We start from the raw sequence: 17,708 nt of genomic DNA on the forward strand, positions 1-17,708 counted from the left end.
CTGAAGAAGGCCTGGGGCACCCAGACGGGGATAATTCTCTCTTCTTGGAGGAGGCCCTGAGAGGCAGTGTTCACCACAGACGCCTCTCTGGGGACAAAGGAGAGCCAGCAGGAGCCCTTTCTCTCCCCGGCCCCTCCCTCAGCGTCCACACAGAGCCACCTGCAGAAAGCAGCTCTGCCCCAGCACTGGCTGCCTAGCCTGCTCACGCCAAGCCCCGCACCCCTACACTCTGGTGGTGCTGCCCTTCTCGGTCAAGCTAACCCCGGTCCCGGGGTGACGGGTGCTTTCCCCAGGAGACCAGCAGAAACCCCCCGACCACAGCACGTCTCCTGACCCGAGGGCTCCGCACAGCCTCCAGCCTAGCGGAAGTGGTATCGGGTCGCACTTAACAAGCAGAGCAGAGCACAAGTCGGCGAAATCCGCCACGCTCTGGCCGAGGTCGGAAAAACTGCCCACTGCAGGCAAGGAGAGCCTCTGCCGACGACTGGCCCGAAGCAAGGAGCAGCCAACAGCAGAGCCGAAGCAGACACTCCGTGAAGCTCCAGGCCCTGGGCACCACGTGACCTCTTCTTCACGAAGCCATTACTCTCAGGAGCAGGAAACATAAAGGACTTTTCAAACACACGGAAGAAGGCAGAGACTTGGACCAAATGCCAAGATGGAGGGATTCAGCCCAAATAAAAGAACAAGAGAACGTTACTGCTGGAGATCCGACCAAAACGATCATAACAGAGAGAGAAGAACTAAAAACAGAGATTTCAGTATACGTGGATTATTGTTGTCATGATATTTGCTATTAGCCTAGTAACTATGGTTAAAACTTCTAATTTTCACTAGATTCCCCCTGTTATTTTCCACCATGTTTTTATAGGATTTGCCTGTTCCGGACCTTTCATAAAAATGGAATCATGGTCAGTGTATATGCAAAACCACCCCATGCTGTTCTCACAGCCAAGTCATTGACCCTTTCCTTAGGCACAAATAACTCCCTACAATGACAACAGAGGGCACAAAGCTTCCCACACACGTCCATTGAACACCCCACCGTGGTTCTCTCTACTTTTAAACAGCTTTCTTGAGTTACAATTTATATACCATGAAATCAATCCATTTAAAGTGGATGATTCAATGAGATATTCACAGAGTTGTGCAACCATCACCATAATATAGTTTGAGAATATTTAGAACATTCTAATTTTAGAACACCCCAGAAACTTTGTACGCATCCAACCACCCGCACACCAGCCAGAGACAACCAGGAATCTCTTTCTGTCTCTAATTGCATATTCTGGAAATTTCATATAAATGGAATCATATAATATGTGGTCTTTAGTGATGTGTGGCTTCTTTCATTTAGCGTAGTTTAGCATAGTTCTTAAGTTTCATCCATTTTATAGCATGTATCAGTACCTCATTCCTGGTTATTGCCAAACTGTAATTCATTTTATGGATTTTAAAAATTTGTTTTATTTTCCTTATTCATTCACTGGTTAAAGGGCATTTGGGTTGTTACCAGTCTCAGGTTCTTGTGGACTGTACTTCTATGAACAAAAATGTGTAAGTTGTTGGTGAAATCATTTCTTTTTCAGAGAAAAAAATTACACCTATCTACATGTTGAAAATACTTTCGGTTTTCTTTCTGTTAACCTTGCTTATGATGGGATTTCAAAGCTTAACTTTTTTTACAGTGAAGAGGGTGTCTCTTTGATAAACCCCATTACTTGCTTGTCTGGCCATTATATAACTTCCTTATAGGTCCTGCAAATCAATACTCCTACATTATAAAGCAGAGTGGCAAAACAAAATGGTCAGATTAGTTGATAAAAATTTATTATCCAGACCAAGAAAGCCTTGGCAAAGAAATAGAAGATATAAAGAGGAACCAAATGGAAATCTTAGATCTGAAAATATATAATACCTGAAATTTAAGAGCTGAGTATATGGTCTCAACAGACCATGGAGAAGACATGAAGAGTCAGTGAACTTGAAGGTGGAACAATAGAAGTTACCCAACTTGAACAATAAAGAGAAAATGGATTTTTTTTTTTACATGAACAGAATCTCAAGGATCTACAGGATTGTAATAAAAGACCACTTCTAATTCCTCTTGCTAAGTAAAACTAAAAACCTTGGACATTATATATAAAATAAATACAGAGAAGGAGGCAGAAGGACTAGGAATCTTAGGACACAAGGAATGATATGGCAGTCCATTCCCTGGGTTGTCTTTTTGCCTCATGCATCCAGACTGGGTACTAGAGAAGCCAGCAACTCAGAAACACCAATGGAATCAGATTTAAAAATGGCCCAACAGAAGCCAGCTCTCTCTAGCCAAAGGTCTAGGAAAAGGGCAACCCCAGCAAGGAAGAAACAATATCCGCAACCACAGCCGCACACCATGGAGAAAAAGAAACCTCCATCTGCCTTGAAGAGTTTTGACTTCTCTTCTTCTCCAGCTTCATGGTGGCATCTCTCCCTTTCCCATGCTGAGACGACATCAGTGAAGACCAAGTAGCCACTCAGCACTTCCATCCCCACCGGCAGTAATGAATCCACACTGCTCCCCTCCTTGTAGTGTCAGAGGAGGTAGCAGAAGGAACCCAAAAGAAAGCCAAAGCTTTCACCACTATTTGGCAGTAGTGAGGCCACCTCTCCCCACTGGTCAGTGAGACCACACAGGAACCCTGAAATCCACATGCTATAATTTGACATTCTGGATCACAGATTTGATGGTATTTAAAATGTATTTACACTTACATAAAGACACCTGACATCACTTTAAACTTCCTACACGACTTAAATCCACATCTACCCAGAAGTAACAAGGTCCCCCTTCCCCAGGATGCCAAATGAGGCAATGTGGGGAACCTGAACTTCCATCCACACCTGACAGTAAAGAGGGGTACTGCCTTTCTCCTGGCAGCACTGTGTCAAAGAAGATCTGCTAAAACAAGTTTTAAACAGGATCCACAGTCTCATAACATAATACCCAAAATATCTTCTTCATACCCAAAAATCATTCTTCATACCAAGAACCAGGAAAATCTGACCTTGACTGAAAAAGACATCAAAAATGCCAACACCAACATGACAAAAAAGTTGGGATTATCTGACAATAATTTTAAAGCAGCCGTTATAAAAATGCTTCAATAAGTAATGACAAACAGCTTGAAACAAAAAATAAAAAACCTTGGCAGTGAAATAGAAGACATAAAGAAGAATTAAATGGAAATCCTAGAACTGAAAATATATAATAACTGGAATTTAAGAGCCCAATGGATGTTCTCATCAGCACAATAAAGACAGAAGTAGAATCAGTGAACTTGAAGATTGAACAATAGAAATTACTCCATCTGAACAACAACGAGAGAATAGGTTTTTTAAAAATAGAACCTCGGAAAATTCTTAACAAAAGAATCCTTAACAAAAGAGCTAACATTTGCATCATCAGAATTGCAGAAGGAAAAAAGAAAGAAGGTAGAGCTGGAAAAAAAAAATTCCCAGAAATAGCGGCTGAAAATTTCCCCAATTGTGCAAAAGACAAACTGCAGATTCAAGAAGGCAACTGAGCCCCCAAAGACGGTAAACTCAAAGAAATTCACACAAAGACACATCATTATCAAACTTCAGAAAACTGAAGACAAAATTTGGAAACCAGAATAGAGAAATGACACATTACCTATAAGGGAAAAACAATTTGAGTGACAGCAGATTTCTCATCAGAAACCACAGAAGTGAAAAGGAAGTTGCAACCATTTTTCAAATGCTGAAATAAAAGAGCTGTCAACCAGAGTTCTAGATCCAGTGAAAACATCCTTGAGGAATGAAAGGTAATCAAGACATGTTCACATGAAGGAAAGCTAAGAGAATTTGTCACCAGCAGACTTACTCTAAAAGAATTGATAAAGGAAGTTATCTGATAGAAAGGAAATGATAAAAAGAATCTTGGAATATCACGAAGGGAAAAAAAGAGCAACAGAAAGACCAAAGGGATGCCTGGGTGACTCAGTTATTGTCTGGCTCTTGATTTCAGCTCAGGTCATGATCTCATGGTTTGTGAGTTTGAGCCCTGCATGGGGACTCTGCGCTGACAATGCTGAGCCTCTCTCCCTCTCTGCCCCTCCCCACCACTCGCGCGCTCCCACGCGCACTCTCTCTCTCTCAAAAATAAACTTTGTTTAAAAAGACCAAAAATATGGGGCGCCTGGGTGGCTCAGTCGGTTAAGCGGCCGACTTCGGCTCAGGCCATGATCTCGCGGTCCGTGAGTTCGAGTCCCGCGTTGGGCTCTGTGCTGACAGCTCAGAGCCTGGAGCCTGTTTCAGATTCTGTGTCTCCCTCTCTCTGACCCTCCCCCATTAATTCTCTGTCTCTCTCTGTCTCAAAAATAAACAAACGTTAAAAAAAATTTTTGAAAAAAAAAACAAAAATATGAGTAAATATAGTAGACTTTCCTTCTCTTAAATTTTTAAATGATTTTTGACAGTTGAAGCAAAAAGTATAATATTGCTTTACATAATTCTCAATGTATGTAGGGGAAATATTAAAACAATTATAAATGAGAGAGTTTATTTTTTTTTTATTTTTTTTTCAACGTTTTACTTATTTTTGGGACAGAGAGAGACAGAGCATGAACGGGGGAGGGGCAGAGAGAGAGGGAGACACAGAATCGGAAACAGGCTCCAGGCTCTGAGCCATCAGCCCAGAGCCCGATGCGGGGCTCGAACTCACGGACCGTGAGATCGTGACCTGGCTGAAGTCGGACACTTAACCGACTGCGCCACCCAGGCGCCCCAATGAGAGAGTTTAAAGGGAGCGAAGCTTTCTACATTTACACTGGTAAAATGTCTACCTCAGTAAATTGATCATTATGTAGGTATAATGTAATACCTAGAGCAACCACTAACATACACAAAGAGATATGCTCAAAAATAATATAGATAAATCAAAATGGAACTCCAAAAACTCTAAAAGAAGGCATGAAGGGAAAAATGAAAAAACAGAACAGAAAATTTAAAAATAGTGTGGCATATTTAAGCCCTAAGATACAAAAAATTACATTAAATATAAATGGGCTCACATACTGTATGAGTTCATTTATATAAAATTCTTGAAATGACAAAATTATGGAGGCGGAGAACAGATTAATGGTTGTCAGGGGTAGGGATGATGTTGGGAAACAGTGAGTGTGACCATAAAGGGGTAGCCCAAGGGAGATCTTTGTAGTGATTGGACAGTCCTGTGTCTTGATTGTGGTATGGGTGACACATGTGATAAAAGAACGTATAACTATTCTCACTCATTTCCGTCAACCCAGAAAGACACTTTGTCCCCATTTACCGATATTTCTCCAGCCAGTAATCTTTCTTTCCTTATAGATCTGCCTACTCATGACATTTCATATAAATGGAATCATACAATATAGAATCTCTTGTGTCTGGCTTTTTTTATTTAGCATAATGTTTTTGAGGTTTGGTGATGTTTTAGCATATATCGGTACATCATTCCTTTTTATTGTATTCTGGTGCATGAATATACCATATTTTATCCATTCACCAATTGGTAGACTTTAGGGTTTTACGACTAGTCTTGTTAGGCAAGTGGTGATGACAGTTTTAATGTGCTCCATACAACATAACAGGCATAGCCCTTCATCTGGAGATAATTGCTAATTAGAAATACACAGGAACTAAATAGTGGGGAGCCATAATTCCCAGGGCCATAGCAGACTCATTTCCCATTTGCAAAACTTACAGAGTAGAACTGAATGGACACCAAATTCCACGAATAACATCTGTTTATCAACTCATCTAGCAGCTCTGTAATAATAATATTATAATGTATCGATTACTGGAGCGCCTGGGTGGCTCAGTCTGTTAAGTGTCCAACCCTTGCTTTCAGCTCAGGTCACGATCTCACAGTTCATCAGATCAAGCCCCACATTGGGCTCTATACTGTCAGCACAGAGCCTACTTGGGATTCTCTCTCTCCTCTCTCACTGCCCCTCCCCTGCTTGCACTGTCTCTCAAAATAAATAAACTTTAAAAATATATATATGGATTACTTATTTTGTGACAGGCACCATGCTTAATGCTTTAAATGAACTATTTATTTAATCTTCATGATAGCTCTGTGAGAGATGTACTATTATCGTCCCTGTTTTTCAGGTAGGAATACTGGTGTTGAGAAAGGAATAGTAATTTACCAAAGGACACGCAATTAGTAAATAGTACAGCCCCTTACCGTAACCTTGCAGTAATGTTCTCTAGTTAATGTTGAAGCCTATCTGTGTGGAGAATCAAAAAATCCGGGCTAAGGAATTTTTATTCCATTCTACAGAACATGGAAATGCACTGAGATTTTTGAGCAGGGAAATGACTTCATCAGGACTGCACACTTCCCTGACATTGCTAAGTCAGATAATTTGGAGGGAGGAGACGGTGATGACAGACCAGGGAGGTGGCTCTAAAAATAGTTAAATCAAGAGTTCCTGAGGGCCTGAGTTAGAGTAATGAAAACAGGAATGGAAAGGAAGGAAATTATTCCCCCAAAACTTCAGAGGTAGACCCAAAAATAGCATAACAATAGGTTGATTATAGAAGGCAAGGAGATAGATCATTTATTTGATGCTTTAAATGAATAATCTTTTGTAAGTAAAGAATCCAGCACAGAGCACAGTTCAGCAAAACTTGTGTGAAGCAGGTGGGGCAAAATTGGCAAGGGTTGACTCTTACTGAGTGCCTGCTATGGCCTCATTACAATGGACAACTTGACTTTTTCACGCCTGGGCAAAGTTACAGTGTCACAAACAACAGTAGCCAACATAAGAGGAGAGGATATTAAGTCAGGAATTGCATAAATCCATTCCATCTTAACCAACTTCGTTAAGGTCCTTGAAAGACATGCAGGTGATAATGTTCAAACAGCGGTTATTAATATGACACTACAGATTGGGAGAGAGATTAAAAGAAGCAAAAGATTTTAGAAGCATTCAAGTACAGGATGTAATCTGTGCCTTGGAATCGCTGAGAGAAAGAATTGTGAAAAAGGTGAATGTTATTACTCATGTAATGAAATGAGCAAACTCTAGAATTACGTATTTATAGTTATGACATGGACAGGGCCTATAATGGACAAGATAGCCTACGTCCTGTTGAGATAACAGAAAAAACCCAAATCACCGTGGAATTTCACAGTCCCATTGGTGGCTAATCAGATGAAACTGATCTAAATGTACTCCAAATTAAAATTCAAAATGAGGGGGCGTCTGGGTGGCGCAGTCGGTTAAGCGTCCGACTTCAGCCAGGTCACGATCTCGCGGTCCGTGAGTTCGAGCCCCGCGTCGGGCTCTGGGCTGATGGCTCAGAGCGTGGAGCCTGTTTCCGATTCTGTGTCTCCCTCTCTCTCTGCCCCTCACCCGTTCATGCTCTGTCTCTCTCTGTCCCAAAAAATAAATAAATGTTGAAAAAAAAATTTTTTTTAAATGAAATAAAATAAAATAAAATTCAAAATGAGGGGCACCTGAGTGGCTCAGTCGATTAACCATCCAACTCTTGACTTCAGCTCAGGTCATGATCTCATGGTTTGTGAGTTCAAGAACCACCCCCCCACCCCCGTCCCCATTGGGCTCTATGCCGACAGGACGGAGCCTGCTTGGGATTCCCTCTCTCTCCCTCTCTCTGCCCCTTCCCCCTTGCGATCTCTCTCTCTCTCTCTCTCTCTCTCTCTCTCAAATAAATAAATAAATAAATAAATAAATAAAATTCAAAAGGATTCTGATTTAAATGTCTTGAAGTCTGTTATAGTCTTACAGAAAAATAGTATTGAAGTAGAATTCTACATATCCCAAGAATTTAAGCCATACTAAATTATAGCTTATCATTTCTGTGGTTTGACAAAACTTATTTTTAATTCAGGGCAAATTATTAAGTTATAATCACTTAGTCATAATTTGGTAAGTATTTACTGAATGAAAAAAAAAATGGGTTTCTCTAAAAAAATGTGCCTGTCAGGGGTAAATCATATCTTCCATAAAGTCTTCAAGAGTGATCAAAATACTGGTAAGGAATATGTTTTATTTCACCAAAAAAAGGAATAACTTCAGCATGAGTGAAAGAAAATGCAGTTATCTTCAAAACGTATATAACCAAACTATGTTTAAGAGACAAGTAAGTCAATACACAAAATTATTCCTAAATACCTTGGCAAAGCAATAAAGCAAAGTTTCTGCTTAGAATAATCAGGTAAATAGATCTTAGGTTTATAATTTTCTCTCTCAACTGATAAGTAATTCTTGGGATTTCAAGTCAGTTATTAGAAGCTGCCAGTGAAAAGAGTGATGTGGGGTAAATTTCCCCTGGGGTATTCTTTTCTTTTTAAGATTTTATTTTTAAATAATCTCTACACCCCACGTGGGACTCAAACTCACAACCCTGAGACCAAGAGTGCCATGCTTTATTGACTGAGACAGCCAAGTGCCCCCTGTCCCCAGGTGGATTCTTAACACCCTACCACAGGGAAATATTTAGGCGCTTAAAGATACCAATTTACCATAAAACAATGATGCAGGAAAGTTTCAACCTATCCATGTGATTAGACTGTTAGTTTAAATTATTTGGAGGATCCTTATTGCTTAGAGGACATAGACATTCTTGAATCAAGTGCACTATTCAGAAGGATTTATTTATTTGAAGACAGATGTAGGTTACTTTTTTTTAAGTGAGAAAGATACCTTGAAATTTTACTCTGGCTTGACATTTTTACCTTAAGAAAGAAGACATTTAGATATTCTCTCCAAATAGCAGTTTTATTCTAATCCTTAGCACCAAATGCTATCATCAAGAACTTTCCTTTCCTGTTAGAGAATATTTTTTTAAACCCAAGCATGGTCTTTTTAACTCATTCTAAAAATGGAAATTTCTGAATTCAGTTTAAATTCTTAGTGCACATATCTTTAATGAACAACTTTCATAATCATTACAGTGTCTCCAGTGGCCCTTGATTTGTCTTAGAATTCTCTATTTCTGTTCTTTCCCTTCTAGCACCCCTAATGAAATGAATGAGTGCATAATCATAGACTGGAGTTTTAACTGAAGTTTGAAATTTAACTCAATTTTGCCTGAAAAACATCATGCCAAATTTATCTGTGTCTATACTGTTTCATTGTAAAACTGGTTTGAATGATTATTCATCAAATAAGTTGAGATCTAGCATCATTGTCCCCCTTGGTTTTTCAAAATCTCCCTCGAAGCACACCAGAAAATTCCCAAGAAAAAGTGGAATGCTCGTAAAGGGAGAGAGAAGACGTCAAGTGGACTCTATCGCCAGTCCATACCTAATGGACACGGTCTGACTGCCACCACTGAGGCTACAAATTGTAGACTCAGCCTCCCCAGTCTCAGACCAACAAGTTCCAAGGCTGACTGTCCGTGGTCCTATCCTCTCTAGGGGTTTAGGAACGACTTGGCTCCTGCTCAGCGGGACAGGGAGCCCTTGGACACCTGCATGCCCCAGAACTTCAGCCTTCCCTGTACTCTGAGCGCTGTGGGCCAGACTGTGTTTCAATCTGCTATTTTTGATCTTGGTGAATGCTCCACTTAGCTGGGGACAAAGAGACTGCTGTCAGCACTCCACTGATTGGACCAGCTCAGTCCAATCCCGATATGAGTCCCAGCCCCCTGCCTGATAGGAGTGCTCCCAATGAGACTGTGAACTAAACACCAGTTCAAAGTGAATGGTAACTGATCCTACGCTTTCAACAGAGCAGTGTGGCAGCCCATCCCATACGGAGAGTCTTCCCCGTATCTGGTCTCACCTATTCCCTTCACAGTGAAGCCTTTTGCCTTTGTCCCCATAAGCCCTGCCGTCTGTCACCCTGCATACACTGGATATGACGATGTATACCAGATGGCCGCGAGATTAGCTGGATTTGTGAGTGATTACCAATTAAGTCGCTGATGTGGGAGAGGGAACAGACAGCTAATGCAGGGAGTTGAATCCCAGGCTGAGAGATGGAGATTTCCTGCAACAGCACTAATACAGATTTTTGAGAAGGAAAAAAGGACAAGACAAAAACGGTATTCCAGATGAGAACGCAATGCAGGCAGAGGATGGAAAAGACTGGGGAGAGTTGCATGAAAACAAATCTTTAATAATTGTCCTGGGCCTGGGTAGTTCTGTAATGCAAAAAATAAGGTATATTTTTAATTTTTTTTAAGTTTATTTATTTTTGAGAGGGAGACAGACAGACAGAGCTCGAGAAGGAAAGGGCCAGAGAAAGAGGGAGACACAGAATCCGAAGCAGGCTCCAGGCTCCCAGCTGTCGGCACAGAGCCCGACGCGGGGCTTGAACTCACAGACTGAGAGATCATGAGCTGAGCCGAAGTCGGACGCTCAGCCAACCGAGCCACCCAGGTGCCCCTAGATAAGGTATATTTTAAAAAGAAAACTCCAGCCGTTGCTAGTCAGTCAATGAATGTGCCAAACGTTGTTCTAAGCAGTGGACAGACTGCAATGAGTGTAGCATAGCCTCTGGTCCCCAGGAACCATCATTATAATGAGAGGGACTAAGAATGTGATGGGCGCCGGCCATCACTTTATTCAACACACATTGTCTAGCCTCCTCCCTTCGTGCCTTCCTCATGGAGGTCAGAGTCAGATACTCCCCTCCCAATCTCGCAGGTCCACCATCAAGGTGGTCTTATTTAGGCCAAGACAGTGTGAGGGAAGATCTAAAGGGGCACTTCTAGAAACTTTTGCTTTTTTTAATAAAATAAACAGACACAGCCTGTGCCAGCCCATGTTCCCCCTGCCTGCCTCGAACATGAAAGGAATACACAGAGCTAGCAGGAGGCAACAGCATGAAGATACAACTATACACACTAAGGATGGCCAGGTAGGAAAATAGAAGGAGAATCCTGATAAGCTGTCTGAGCAGCTGGGCTAACCTGGTAACTACCTAACTCTTCCTGTTATATGAGAAAAATGAACTCCATTGCTGATACCAACTGCTGGAACAGAGCTCTTTGTAGCAAAGCAACCAAATCTGACCCAGGGAGATTACAAAAAAAAAAAAAAAAAAGTATTTTAAAGAATATGGAGGGGGTTACAGAATCTGTGAGATGTCTAAAGAATAAGGCTCAAACTTACGACTCCAGAAACAACATAGCAAACCTTGCATAGAACTGACCCGATGAGGAAAGCCGCTCTATACCACAGAGCTGGAGTCACCCCCCCCCCCCAAAAAAAAACTCAATTCCCCCGGGAGTCTGCTGTCTTACCTTGTTCTCTTCCAACCTGCACAACTGCCTGTGCCTTAGGGGGAAAAAAAATGAAAATATGAGGCTTGTTCCGTTCCTACAGGAAGGAATCTCTGCCCTACGAAAATCCATAAGGTGGGTAATCTCCCAAACTCAAAAAGGGATTCAGATGCTAAGAATCTAAAATGAAGTCCAAATATACACAGCTACGGTGGGTTTTTGCAAAAAATGATTACCAGTATGTATTTTTTCTCTATAGCCACACCCCTTTACAAGGTCATCTGTAAATTAAGAGGTGATGTCTGTTCCCCACCCCTTGAATTTGGGCAGCTTTGACCAATAGAATGAGGCGGAAGTGACAATATGCCAAAACCTGAAGAGAACGGATGCACTCTCTTCTTCTGACAGTCCTATTATCTACCACATAAATAAGCCTGGGCTGGCCGGCTAGATGATGAGAGAAACCTCATCCAGGTGCCCTAGTCACCCCAGCCAACAGGCAACCAGCCCTCAGAAGCAGAGCCACCTACCTGACCATATATGCATGAGTAAGCCCAGTCTAACCCAGAAGATCACTCACTTGAGCCCAGTCTAATTGGCTCACTCAAAGAACTGTGACTTTGCTTTAGCCACTAACTTTGGGGTGACCTTCTATGCCATAAGAGCTGAAAGAAATACAGGTAGAAAGAAAGAAAGAAAGAAAGAAAGAAAGAAAGAAAGAAAGAAAGAAAGAAAGAGGGGCACCTGGGTGGCGCAGTCGGTTAAGCGTCCGACTTCAGCCAGGTCACGATCTCGCGGTCCGTGAGTTCGAGCCCCGCGTCAGGCTCTTGGGCTGATGGCTCAGAGCCTGGAGCCTGTTTCTGATTCTGTGTCTCCCTCTCTCTCTGCCCCTCCCCCGTTCATGCTCTGTCTCTCTCTGTCCCAAAAATAAATAAACGTTGAAAAAAAAAATTTAAAAAAAAAAAAAAAAAAAGAAAGAAAGAAAGAATAAAGAAAAGGGGAAGGGAAGGAGAGGAGAGGAGAGGAGAGGAGAGGAAAGGAAAGGAAAGGAAAGGAAAGGAAAGGAAAGGAAAGGAAAGGAAAAGAAAAACAAAAGGAAAAACAAAAAGAAAAAAAATAAAGACGAAATAAAGAGAAAATTAGTAAATAAGATAATTTGACACAAAAATGATTTGAAAAAGATAAAAGTAGGTTAATTTAGTAGAAAGTAATAAGAGCTACTTAGTTTCCCAGGGAAGTCCTCTCTGAGAAGGGAACATATAAGGGGAAAACTAAATCTGAAAGACAAAAAATGCTATTCAAAGATATAGAAGAAAGGTACTCCAAACAGCAAGGACAGCATGTGCAAAGGCCCTGAGACAGGAATGAGGCCACCATGGCTGGAAAATATGAACAAAGTAAAAAGTAAAGAAAGGTAACATCAGTGAAACTGAAAAGAGACCAGATTATTTAGGGCTATCTAGGCCATAGTAAGGAGTTTGGAGTTTATTTCCTGAGTCATCTGATTTATATTTTAGAGTTCACTCTGGTTGCTACCTCAGGAGTAGAGGCTGGATCCTCATTAGGTTGTTACTGTAATAGTGTTGGGAAATCTTTGTACCTTCTGCTCAGTGTTGCCATGAACCTAATCCTGCTCTAAAAAATACAGTATTTTTATTTTTTTTTATTTTTTTTATTTTTTTTTTTTAATGTTTTATTTATTTTTGAGAGAGAGACAGAGTACGAGCGGGGGAGAGGCAGAGAGAGCAGGAGACAGAATCCACAAAGCAGGCTCCAGGCTCTGAGCTGTCAGCACAGAGCCCGATGCGGGGCTTGAACTCACAAACTGTGAGATCATGACCCGAGCCAAAGTCGGATGCTTAACCGACTGAGCCACCCAGGAGCCCCAAAAATACAGTATTTTTAAAAATTGGGGGGGAAATGAAAGAATGCATCTCTAAGAGGTTAGTAGGAGAAAGAGATACAGGCAAGGAGAAAGTCGACAGCACCTGATCCTTACCGAAAGCTGCTCTATGCCAAGTCCAGCTCCTGGAGTCACTGGGCCTCTGTAGGAAGCAATATGGACGAGTGGAAACAGTGGGGACTTTGGAATCACGCAGACCTGGAATCAGCTAAAAGCTACGGCTTATTATCGTGTGCACTAGGGTGAATCACCCATCTGAGCCTCCCTATATTCTGTAAAATAGAAATAAAAAAAGCTATGTCCTGGGCTGCTGTCTTAGTTCAATGAGTAGCGTAGGGAAGTGCCTAGGTACTTTTTAAATGGTAGACATTCTAGAAGTGTCTGTTTAATTCCTTCACATTTTACTTCCCAGGTGGAAGATCCAGCATCTGAGTAGAAACTGAAAGCCAAGGGCCACTGAAATCAAGGTAGACCTATGTCTGGAGGTGTTATAAAGTCAGCAACCTCCTTTCTTCCTGTAAATCTCACTCAACAGTATGTTCCCCCCATTACTCTCACTTACCTGCACCTACACGCTGCCAACACTAGCTTGTGACCTAACATGGCAATTATAAAACCTCAGGCTAGACTGAAATGCCAGTTTGTGTCCTTTTCTGTTGCCAAAGCCCATTATCCAGATCCTTCCCGGGGCCCTGCTTCCTGCCACGGTGGGATCCTAACACCGCAGCTACTTTCCTAAACTCCAGCCCGACTGCTTGCTCTAATCTTCCAAACGTGCTTCCTGCACCAGTCTGGATTCTGAGCCCAGCTCTGAACGTCAGTGCCATGATTAACGTTCTCTGGGTCCCTCTCAGTCCCACACTGGCCTCTCCTACTGCTTCTCCATTCTTCTGTTTGCTTTTTCACACCCAACTCCCTTCCATATGCTCACAACCAGTTGCACTCCTCTGTGACAGGCCGTCCTGAAAGCCTTGTCCATCGTGGAAGCATTGTTCTTGCAAGATTGCTTCTTTAATCTTTACAGCACAAAGGATTCTTCTGCATTTGGGCTGCTTTTCCATCCCTGCGAATACTTTAAATTCAACCATGCTCCATAATCTGCAGCTATATTCACAGCATAAAATCACAAGTTGACCTGCCAATGGATACTAAATTCTTCATCAAAGGTGGATTAACTCTACTCTAAATGTAATTCAAAAATAGCAATGGCCATAAGGCAACATGATGGGACAGCTTTGCTTTGTAGGAGGAGAAATTTGCAAGACAGGATTTAAAATGGACTAAACTTAACAGTATGAAATGGCATTTTTGCTGTAATTTTAAGCTTTGTAGAATTTATAAATATATCTGAGGGGGAAAAAAATACCAAGAGGGCTAAAGAAAAAAATACATTCGAAAATACAAAAAAAAAAAAAAAAAGTAAGAGAGCTTTCCGTAGACTGACAAAAATTAAAAATGGAAAAAGTCCTTAGGCCACCTTGTTCATTTCCCTGCCAGCATAGCTCACTCTCGAGTGTTTGTCCAGTCTAATTTCAGATGACCTAAGAGTTTTGGCTTCAGGCACTTTGTTTGTAAAACCATTCCAGTGTCTAAGGAACCTCTATAAGTTGTCAACCCCTCCTATTCTTCAGCCTAAATTTTAAAGTTTCCAATAGGTTCCACAGGGCGCCTGGGTGGCGCAGTCAGTTAAGCGTCCGACTTCAGCCAGGTCACGATCTCGCGGTCCGTGAGTTCGAGCCCCGCGTCAGGCTCTGGGCTGATGGCTCGGAGCCTGGAGCCTGTTTCCGATTCTGTGTCTCCCTCTCTCTCTGCCCCTCCCCCGTTCATGCTCTGTCTCTCTCTGTCCCAAAAAAATAAATAAACGTTAAAAAAAAAAAAATTAAAAAAAAAAAAAGGTTCCAAAGGTTTCCTTGGCTTTCCCTGGTTGCCACATCCAGATACAGTACTAGAGGCAGAATTTCCTCTTCCTTGTCAGATCTATCTTTAAAATACCTAAGAGAGATGAAGCCTCACCAAAACCAGGATAGGCATTCTCTAAAGATCCCTGGACTAGTAGAGGAGAACTCGAGTCCTGGTTTCCTTGTTTTCAATATTACAAACTATGCCAGAGTCTTAAGTATGTCTGAGTTACATTTTGCTTCCCACCGTCCAAATAGTTCATTGAAAGACATCATAAACACTAACAGTTATCAAATGGCTAATACATGCCAGTCACTAAAGCAGGTGCTTTATACACACTGACTCTGAGCTTACAACAACCCTGCACAGCAATTATTCATCTCCTTCTACATACGAGGAAGCTGAGACTTGTCTTGGGTCCCATGGCCAGTTAAATGCACATTGGAGCCAATATTTCCGTTAAGTTCATCTGGCTCGAACTCTTGCTTTTTCTGCCGCCGTATGCTGAGCCCTGATCCAGGGCTCTCCAAATACAAACAGAAGGCGTGTCCTGATCCAGGCAGCATGTGAGGATAAAGAAGAAGCAAAATACTACACTTCCTAGGACATCAGCTGCCTCTAAGAGCTATCTCTAGAGACAGGCTCGGAGAGAAGTGGGTGAATATTGTAGGTCCGTGCATGCAGACCCATTTTGAAGAGGGGATTGGTAAACGGAGTTAACTTGTGGGCAAGAGGAACCTAGACTCGAAGGCGAGGGGAAATGCCAGGGTATGGAGTGGAGTCTAAAGTTCCCAACTTCTCTAACCACTGATATTCAGCAAGCACATTTTCATTGCTGGTCATTGTAGGGTGGCTTCAGGCATCCTGGATCTATATTATCCAAGGCTTTAATTTTTTTTTTAATCTTTATGTATTTATGAGAGAGAGAGCAAACGGGAGAGAGAAAGAGAGAGAGGGAGACACAGAATCCAAAGCAGGCTCCAGGCTCTGAGCTGTCAGCACAGAGTCCAACACAGGGCTCGAACTCACGAACCGCGAGATCATGATCTAAGCCGAAGTCACCACGTAATGGACTGAGCCACCCAGGTGCCCCATCTATTATCCAAGGCTTTGAATCAGGGTCTGAACAGACTTATGGGACCAGGTGTTTTAAGGAAGCTACCCCAGCCCCTAAGAGAAATAGTGGGACTCATTCCTGCAGCTGACTCGATAATCCCAAACACCCCAGAATGACAGAGGATGGAGATACGACACAAGTGAGCAAAGCCTTCCTTGCAACAGGGAGGAGCACATCTGCCCAGGAAGGTGAGTCATTAATGCCCCCGTGCTCTTCAGCCTTCAGAATCGATCCTACGTTTCAGCTTCTTGAATCTTTATGGGTAAAACATGCTGACTAGACTCACCATCAGTTTTCTTACTTTTCTCCCTCATTTGGAGGGAAATGTGGAGAATCATCAAAGGAGCCGGTCTGTAGTTACTGATTTGCAGCTGTGTGTCTACTGCGATAACGCAGGTGGAAATCTGGACACTTGAAGCCCCTGACTTCCCTTTCCTAGACAAAAGCTATGTTGATTAGATTGGCAGTTCTCGGAACAACACCACCAACACAGCTCTTCAAACTTGCTGTAGATTTCGAGTCGCAACTCTCATTGACCGTATATCCAACCTTCAGAATGAAGCGTTGGAACAAAAACAATTGGAAGGTTAATTAAGAATCTGCTTATTTGGGGAAATGATTTCATTTCCCTCATTTTTCAAGGGACAATAAATAGAATTCTAAGAAGGGTATGAGGCAGACATGCGACCAAATCCCAGCCCTGTGGCTTATAGCGTGTACGACTTGTGTTGAGGCACTTAACTTTCCTGACACTGTTTTGCCAGCTGAAAAATGTCTACACTAACACCCAGCCCCCAGTGTGCTGTCAGAATTAAATGAAGTAACTTGCTTAGCACAGTGTCTTCTGTGCCACAAATGCTGGAGTCCTTCCTTTGACGCACCGGACAAAAAAAAAAAAAAAAAAAAAAAAAAACAGAGCAACTCATTTTGTGAAACCATAATGTATTCTTATTTGAAAAGAACCACATCCTCGCAGGACCCTTGTTAGAAATTTTTAAATATTTCACGTCCAGGGGCGCCTGGGTGGCTCAGTCGGTTAAGCATCTGACTTCGGTTCAGGTCATGATCTCACAGTAGCGTAAGTTCGAGCCCTGCGTCAGGCTTCCCACTGGGGCGCCGAGCCCACTCGGGATTCTCTGTGCCCCTCCCTCTCTGCCCCTCCCCCGCTCAAAGATAAAATGAACAAATATTTTTTAAAATTACAAAATAAAACATTTCACTTCCAGAGCAAAAATCCAAGGCAAAAGACACGAAATACAGAATTACCCTGTAAACTTTCAATTACTTTTTGTCAACTAATATCCTTTAAGAAATTACTCGATTTCTCTGAGCCATTTCTCACTCTATAATTAGAAAACACTTCATTGCTTCCAACTTCTCCTGTGTGAAAATGTCTACCAAGTTTCTCACCAATGGAATTTATCCAAGTCTGAGGTTATCAATGTACCATGTGAAAAGCCAGGGGAGCACATTGACGAAATGCCTAGTTTGACAACGGACATACCTAGATTTGAGCCCCACCTGTACCCTTTC

Source organism: Herpailurus yagouaroundi, unplaced genomic scaffold (genome assembly GCF_014898765.1).
Source record: "Herpailurus yagouaroundi ecotype Mexico unplaced genomic scaffold, PumYag 165, whole genome shotgun sequence".
Lineage (NCBI taxonomy): Eukaryota > Metazoa > Chordata > Mammalia > Carnivora > Felidae > Herpailurus > Herpailurus yagouaroundi.